The following is a 7,930-nucleotide window of genomic DNA, read 5'->3' as shown; positions in this document are numbered from 1 at the left end:
GTTGCTCCCATTGAAATGTATACAGCCTATTTAAAATCTAAAACTTATAATTGTCCGTAGCCTACTGTTGTTACCACTGTCCTGTTTGAAATGGATACTAACTAGCTAACTGACTGAATGCCCATTAACCTTATAACTCCTGTTGTGTGTGTGTGTGTGTACAGAGAGACAGCCAGGTTCATAATGGATATAAGGAAGTTTTTTCAAAAAAAGGAGCCACATTCAGGTAAAAGTGTAAAATCAAATGATCCGTTAATCAAGAATAATGTTGGATCAGTGTTTCAATATTTATATCTTTTATTAGATGTTCATGTGGTTTGGTTATTTGCCTTTTGGTTGAAAGTACACTGATAGATGATTCTTGATAGAATTTTTTTTTCATATTAATTTAATTTTTTCATCTAATTGAATACAATTTATTTGTGTATGATTGTCAGTCCGAAGAGGGAAAGAGGAAAGAGGGGAACGTGAGGAGAAAGTACAAGGTCAGGAAGAACCAGGTAAGAAAACAGACAGGGAACAGTGACAGCCAAAACAGAAACTGTTAAACTGACAAAGAGAAAAAAAATCTGATTTTACTCACACAAACTGGAAGTTGTGTTCTCCCTGTATCAAACAGTGAATGAGGCTGATAACAGATTGTTATGTATTTACTGACATTTGCATCATATCCACACAGCCTGTGCACTTTGTAGCTTTTCTTTGGAGAGCAGCATAAATCATGCTACTCGCATGAATGTAATGCTCGCCATATTTCTGAAAGATGCACCACAGGAAGCAACAGCTATACTAAACCAGTCTGGTTGTCACTTTGTTACAACGCCATCTTTATTACTCCTCTTTTTTTTACAGTTATATTGGAATTGCCATTTTCTGGCAACTGCAATACATCAACAGCCACTTTTGTAAATAAGTCAAGATTGCATCTTGTAACTCTGAGCTGTTGCTGGTTTTCTCTGAGACGGAGATGAACAAAATAATGTTTTAGTTCAATCCTGGTTTCAAAGAGCGGTAGAAAAAATGTCTCAGTTGGCCTTTATGAATATTCCCCATGAACTGTTTCCAAACATAACATTGTTCATCTACTAGTTACAAATACATCAAAAACAAGTTTACTAGCATTTCCACGCCACATTTAAAGAGTCTTTTACTAGTTTGATAAGCATTAAAATCGTTTAACAACACAAAAGTGAAGTAAACCCCATATTCAGCTGTATGTATGATTTAAATGTGTTTTATTGGAGCACACACAAGAACCACTGCAGCCAAACACAATTTCAAAGAAATGTACGTCTCTTTTTAACTGTTTTGTTTGACCAAAAATCCACTGAAAGTTGTTACTGTGCTGGCTTTATAGACATGTGTACCCGCCTTTAAACACATACACTGTATCACCCTGCTGCAGCTGCAGGAATGCCGCATTTTCTCCATTATCAGCTGTGTCAGTTGACTGGTGATCATGGATGTGTAAGATCACCTCATTGTTCTTGTATAAATGCAGCCATATTCTATGGCGACCTCCAGAATGAGAGAAAATGTTAAAGTACACACCTGAAACAGGTGCTGTAAAGACACCTGGAGAAAAAAAAAGTAAACTCCTTTAATTGTTTGTCATTTTCTGAAGAAGCAAGTTTTACACGTATAAATGCAAGAAACACCTCAGTTGAACACTTGTAATATCTTTAAATCTCTTTCATTTTTTCAAAATTCTCGAAAAAGTTTCAGTATTACGAATCTGCAAATGTTATTACTGAATGTAAACATGCATAATCACATGACACATTTTTTGGGCTTTATTTACTTGACTAACACAAAAATGTGAAGAAGAATCTTACCTGTAACTGGGCTGTAGGCATTTCCAATATTTAAAAATGTGTAATCGTAGATCATAGTTACATCTGTGTCAAAGGGCCCAAATGGTGAATCCACTCCAATTCCAACACTGAATATGACCGTGTTTCTCTCTAAGAAAAAAAGAAAAAAAAACATGTTTATTTCAGATATGTGTTAAAGTATGATTCTTCACATCATTTTATTTCTCCAGATGTTGAAAATCACAAAAAAAACCAACCCAAAAACGTCTGCTTCAGCTTTATTCTTTACCTTTTTGTCCCAGCTGAAGTTTTCCAGCTTGCTTTCAATGTTCATCATCTTGATTTCCAAAGAATTTAATTTTTCTGTCATGGCATTGGTTTTGATAGTATCCTAGGCCACAGCCAGGCCACAAAACAACAAAATCAAAAATAAACTGTTGAGATTCATCTTCCAAATTTCACCACTTAACAGACTTCTGACAAATGATCTCATTTGGTTGCTTTTATGTCATCTACTCATCCGCCATTAATTATTAACATGTACACACATTTTTCTACGTATTTGTTATCTAACTATGTCAACCAAGATCAATGAAAGAAATCAATAAAGAAAGAGCAACACAGCAGTCCACAACCTTTTTTTGTGTCACCGACCAGTTTAATGTCAGAACCAAACCATGAATGTCACAATTAGGGTTGTCAAAAAAAAATTATACTCGGCGATACAAATCGATACTGAAAAGAACATTACTATCGGATTTGGTACTCACTTGCAACAGTATCAATTGGAAGAGTGCCGTTTTCGCCTCCTCCAGCTGACACACAACTTCACAGCCTCACTCACTAGCAGCTGAAAGAGCTGACGTTCACAACACTGAACAAGACCGTATGACGGTCACTAAAGCTCCTGTTTCAACAACATTGACATGTTAAAGAATAATATCTAATAATATATAATTGTGGGATATGTGACTATGGACTAAAGGCAATGGTGCTGTTGCATTATTTGATTTAATGTTAAAACCATGTTATAACCAACCATGTTATAACCATGTTATAACCAACCGTTTTATAACCAACCGTTTTATAACCAACCATGTTACAACCATGTTATAACCAACCGTGTTATAACAAACCATGTTAAAACCAACCATGTTATAACCATGCTATAACCAACCATTCTATAACAAACCATGTTATTACCAACCATGTTATAACCAATGGTGTTATAACCATGTTATAACCAACCGTGTTATAACCAACCATGTTATAGCCATGCTATAACCAACCATGTTATAACCAACCATGTTACAACTAACCATGTTATAACCAACCATTTTATAACCATGTTATAACCAACCATTTTATAACCATGTTATAACCAACGTTTTCATGACCAACCATGCTATAACCAACCGTGTTATAACCAACCATGTTATAACCAACCGTGTTATAACCATGTTATAACGAACCATTTTATAACCATGTTATAACCAACCATTTTATAACCATGTTATAACCAACGTTTTCATGACCAACCATGCTATAACCAACCATGTTATACCCATGTTATAACCAACCGTGTTATAACCAACCATGTTATACCCATGTTATAACCAACCGTGTTATGACCATGTTACAACCAACCATGTTATAACTATGTTATAACCAACGGTGTTATAACCATGTTATAACCAACTGTGTTATAACCAACGGTGTTATAAACAACCATGTTATAACCGACCGTGTTATAACAATGTTATAACCAACGGTGTTATAACCATGTTATAACCAACCGTGTTATAACCATGTTATAACCAACCATGTTATGACCAACCGTGTTATAACCAACCATGTTCTAACCAACCGTGTTATAACCAACCATGTTATAACCATGTTCTAACCAACCGTTTTATAACCAACCATGTTACAACCATGTTACAACCAACCATGTTATATCCATGTTATAACCAACGGTGTTATAATAACTATGCTATAATCAACCATGGTATAACCAACCATGTTATAAACATGTTATGAACACCCTTGTTATAACCAACCATGTTAAAACCAAGTTTGACATAACCAACCATGTTATAACCAACCATGTCATAACCATGTTATAACCAACCGTGTTATAACCATGTTTTAACCAACCATGTTATAGCCATGTTATAACCAACCATGTTACAACTAACCATGTTATAACCAACCGTGTTATAACCATGTTATAACCAACCATTTTATAACCATGTTATAACAAACAATTTTATAACCATGTTATAACCAACCTTTTCATGACCAACCATGTTATTACCAACCATGTTATAACCAATGGTGTTATAACCATGTTATAACCAACCATGTTATAACCATGTTATAACCAACCATGTTACAACCAACCATGTTATAACCATGTTATAACCAACCGTGTTATAACCATGTTATTACCATGTTATAACCAACCATGTTATAACAACCATGTTATAACCAACCATGTTATAACCATGTTATGACCAACCATGTTATGACCAACCATGTTATGACCAACGTTGTTATAACCATGTTATAACCAACCATGTTATAACCATGTTATAACCAACCATTTTATGACCAACCATGTTATAACCATGTTATAACCAACCATGTTATAACCATGCTTTAACCAACCATATTATAAACATGTTATAACCAACCATGTTATAACCAACCATGTTATAACCATGTTATGACCAACCATGTTATAACCAACGTTGTTATAACCATGTTATAACCAACCATGTTATGACCAACCATGTTATAACCATGCTATGACCAACTGTGTTATAACCATGTTATAACCAACCATGTTATAACTGTGTTATAACCAACGGTGTTATAACCAACTGTGTTATGACCAACCGTGTTATGACCAACCGTGTTAGAACCAACCATGTTATAACCATGTTATAACCAACGGTGTTATAACCATGTTATAACCAACGGTGTTATAACCAACGGTGTTTTAAACAACCATGTTATAACCGACCGTGTTATAACAATGTTATAACCAACGGTGTTATAACCATGTTATAACCAGCCGTGTTATAACCATGTTATAACCAACCATGTTATGACCAACCGTGTTATAACCAACCATGTTACAACTAACCATGTTATAACCAACCGTGTTATAACCATGTTATAACCAACCATTTTATAACCATGTTATAACCAACCATTTTATAACCATGTTATAACCAACGTTTTCATGACCAACCATGCTATAACCAACCATGTTATAACAAACCATGTTATAACCAACCGTGTTATAACCAACCATGTTATACCCATGTTATAACCAACCGTGTTATAACCAACCATGTTATACCCATGTTATAACCAACCGTGTTATAACCAACCATGTTATAACCAACCATGTTACAACCAACCATGTTATAACCATGTTATAAACAACCGTGTTATAACCATGTTATAACCAGCCGTGTTATAACCATGTTATAACCAGCCGTGTTATAACCATGTTATAACCAACCGTGTTATAACCAACCGTGTTATAACCAACCGTGTTATAACCAACCGTGTTATAACCAACCATGTTATAACCATGTTATAACCAACCGTTTTATAACCAACCATGTTACAACCATGTTATAACCAACGGTGTTATAATAACTATGCTATAATCAACCATGGTATAACCAACCATGTTATAAACATGTTATAACCAACCATGTTACAACCAACCATGTCATAACCAACCGTTATAACCAACCATGTCATAACCATGTTATAACCAACCGTGTTATAACCATGTTTTAACCAACCATGTTATAGCCATGCTATAACCAACCATGTTATAACCAACCATGTTATAACCATCCATCCATCCATCCATCGTCATCCGCTTTGTCCGGGGTCGGGTCGCGGGGGCAGCAGCCTAAGCAAAGATCACCAGACCTCCCTCTCCCCAGCCACCTCCTCCAGCTTGTCCGGGGGAATACAAAGACGTTCCCAGGCCAGCCGAGAGATATAATCTCTCCAGCGTGTCCTGGGTCTGCCCAGGGCCTCCTCCCGGTGGGACATGCCTGGAACACCTCACCCAGGAGGCGCCCAGGGGGCATCCTTGTCAGATGCCCTAACCACCTCAGCTGGCTCCTTTCGATGTGGAGCAGCAGCTGCTCTACTCTGAGCCCCTCCCGGATGGCCGAACTTCTCACCCTATCTCTAAGGGAGAGGCCAGCCACCCTTCGGAGGAAGCTCATTTCTGCCGCTTGTATCCGCGATCTCGTTCTTTCGGTCACTACCCACAGCTCGTGGCCATAGGTCAGGGTAGGGACGTAGATCGACCGGTAAATTGAGAGCTTCGCTTTTACACTCAGCTCCCTCTTCACCACGACGGACCGGTGCATTGTCCGCATTACTGCAGCTGCAGCCCCAATCCGTCTGTCGATCTCCGGCTCCCTTCTCCCATCACTCGCGAACAAGACCCCGAGATACTTGAACTCCTCCATTTGGGGCAGGAACTCATCCCCGACCCGGAGTGGGCACTCCACCCTTTTCCGGTTGAGAACCATGGCCTCAGATTTGGAGGTGCTGATCCTCATTCCTGCTGCTTCACACTCGGCTGCGAACCGCTCCAGTGCGAGCTGGAGGCCTTCACCCGATGAAGCCAACAGAACCACATCATCTGCAAAAATCAGAGATGAGATTCTGAGGCCACCAAAGCGAAAGCCCTCCGCCACTTGGCTGCGCCTAGAAATCCTGTCCATAAAAATTATGAACAGAACCGGAGACAAAGGGCAGCCCTGGTGAAGCCCATCACCCACCGGGAACGAGTCCGACTTATTGCCGGCAATGCGAACCAAGCTCTTGCAACGGTTGTATAGGGATCGAATGGCCCGTAGCAATGGGCCAGACACCCCATATTCCCGCAACACCTCCCACAGGACACCCCGAGGGACACGGTCGAATGCCTTCTCCAAGTCCACAAAACACATGTAGACTGGTTGGGCAAACTCCCATGCACCCTCAAGTATCCTGGAGAGGATAAAGAGCTGGTCCAGTGTTCCGCGACCAGGACGAAAACCACATTGTTCCTCCTGTATCAGAGGTTCGACTAACGGACGAACTCTCCTTTCCAGCACCCTGGCATAGACTTTCCCAGGGAGGCTGAGGAGTGTGATCCCCCTGTAGTTGGAACACACCCTCCGGTCCCCTTTCTTGAAGATGGGGACCACCACCCCGGTCTGCCAGTCCACAGGTACTGCCCCTGATCTCCACGCAACATTGCAGAGGCGTGTCCACCAGGACAGCCCTACAACGTCCAGAGCCTTCAGGAACTCGGGGCGGACCTCATCAACACCAGGGGCTCTGCCACCAAGGAGTTGTTTAACTGCCTCAGTGACCTCGCCCCCGGAAATTGGCGGGTCATTCCCCTCATCCCCAGACTCTGCTTCCTCCTTGGAAGACGTGTCAGTGGGATTAAGGAGGTCCTTGAAGTATTCCTTCCACCGCCTGACAATTTTCTCAGTCGACGTCAGCAGCGCTCCGCCAGCACTATACACAGTGCAGGTAGAGCACCGCTTTCCCCTCCTGAGACGTCTGACGGTTTGCCAGAATCTCTTCGAGGCAGTCCGAAAGTCTTTTTCCATGGCCTCTCCGAACTCCTCCCACACCCGAGTTTTTGCTTCAGCCACTGCCCGAGCCGCATTCCGCTTGGCCTGTCGATACCTGTCGGCTGCCTCCGGAGTCCCACAGGCTAACCAAGCCCGATAGGACTCCTTCTTCAGCCTGGTGGCTCCCTTCACCTCTGGTGTCCACCATTTGGTTCGGGGATTACCACCACGGCAGGCACCCACCACCTTGCGGCCGCAGCTCAATGCAGCAGCTTCGGCAATGGAGACGCTGAACATGGTCCATTCGGACTCAATGTCCCCGGTCTCCCTCGGAATGCTGTTGAAGCTCTGCCGGAGGTGTGCGTTGAAGATCTCGCGGACTGGGGCCTCTGCTAGACGTTCCCAGCACACCCTCACTACGCGTTTAGGTGCACCAGGTCTGTCCAGCGTCCTCCCCCGCCACCTGATCCAACTCACCACCAGGTGGTGATCAGTTGA

The 7,930-nt window shown here is 41.3% G+C and overlaps 1 long non-coding RNA gene across 1 annotated transcript; it reads right to left on the bottom strand.

Moving 5' to 3' along the window:
* Nucleotides 1–1,000: 1,000 nt before the first annotated feature.
* On the bottom strand, nucleotides 1,001–2,242 carry LOC308391892. The gene is made up of 3 exons (XR_013970720.1): nucleotides 2,104–2,242; nucleotides 1,836–1,964; nucleotides 1,001–1,575 (listed from the first exon to the last, which is right to left on the bottom strand). It is a non-coding gene; the product is annotated as an uncharacterized lncRNA (long non-coding RNA).
* Between the last annotated feature and the right edge of the window lie 5,688 nt (nucleotides 2,243–7,930).

The sequence above is a fragment of the Rhamphochromis sp. 'chilingali' genome, assembly GCF_963969265.1.
Source record: "Rhamphochromis sp. 'chilingali' genome assembly, chromosome: 2".
In the NCBI taxonomy this organism is placed as follows: Eukaryota; Metazoa; Chordata; class Actinopteri; order Cichliformes; family Cichlidae; genus Rhamphochromis; species Rhamphochromis sp. 'chilingali'.
The sequence above is the reverse complement of the archived record's forward strand: the minus strand, read 5'-3'. Positions and strand labels throughout refer to the sequence as shown.